This window comes from Cricetulus griseus, chromosome 2 (assembly GCF_003668045.3).
Source record: "Cricetulus griseus strain 17A/GY chromosome 2, alternate assembly CriGri-PICRH-1.0, whole genome shotgun sequence".
Lineage (NCBI taxonomy): Eukaryota > Metazoa > Chordata > Mammalia > Rodentia > Cricetidae > Cricetulus > Cricetulus griseus.
Genome location: NC_048595.1, coordinates 33,609,471 through 33,610,518, shown reverse-complemented (window position 1 = coordinate 33,610,518; position 1,048 = coordinate 33,609,471).

Below are 1,048 nucleotides of genomic sequence, written 5' to 3'. Positions count from 1 at the left end.
CCCAGGGACTAGTTTTAAGGCCCAGATTCTTATGCATTACACAACACGACTCTGAAACATCCAAGAGAGAATCCAAGGCTTAGATGAGACAATGAATGGCTATGACTGATGAAAATGAAAAGACTTAAGAATTTTACTCTAGCTGAGCAGGGCGGGGCACACCTTTAATCCCAGCACTCTGGAAGCAGAGGCAGGCGGATCTCCCTGTGTTTGAGGCCAGTCTGGTATACACAGAGACTTCTAGACAGCCAGAGTTATATGATGAGACCTCATCTCAAAAAAGGGAAGGGTTCTTATTCTCAGGTCATAATAGCAGGCCAGATCCCTGGAGTCTAGAGCTGTGCTGAGAAATCAGCCCTTCCTCACAGGAGTTCTGCAGCTGAGTAACAGATTGTTCAGGGCAGTAACTACATCTCAATATGTGTTTGTTGTGGGAGACTTTCCTCCTCATTCCACCCTCATCGTTGTTTTGAGTTGGTCAGCTCTGCTCTCAGACCTTCCCTTCCATGGGCCTCTCTCCTATTCTATTGTCTGCTCCAGTTGTGGTTCCCAGGCACACAGACTTTTACTTACAAGGGAGCATTTTGGTTTTAACAACCAATTTTCCATTCAATTTCCTCTACTGCCAGAGAGACATGAAACAGTGGGAAGGGCCTTTGACCTTGGCTTAATCTGTTGAGATCTTAAGAAATCAACTATACTCTTCAGAATCCTGTCCTCTTCTGATCCAAATAGGGATGATCCTATTGCTGTACTATAAAATTGTTTTAAACCACAAATTGGAAGAGAGATTTGCATCTAAATAATGATGTGTGTTACTACCTCAGAGCGATTCAAGTATTAATGGAAACACAAGTTTCTCAACCTTGGATGTCCATTCAGGTGTTATGGGGACAGTCATGGTAGCAATTTCCTGTATATACAGAGCAGAGAGAGAGAGAGAGAGAGAGAGAGAGAGAGAGAGAGAGAGAGAGAGAGAGAGAGAGAGAGAGAGAGAGAGAGAGAGAGAGAGAGAAAGAGAGAGAGGTTGATTTTAATGGGACATACT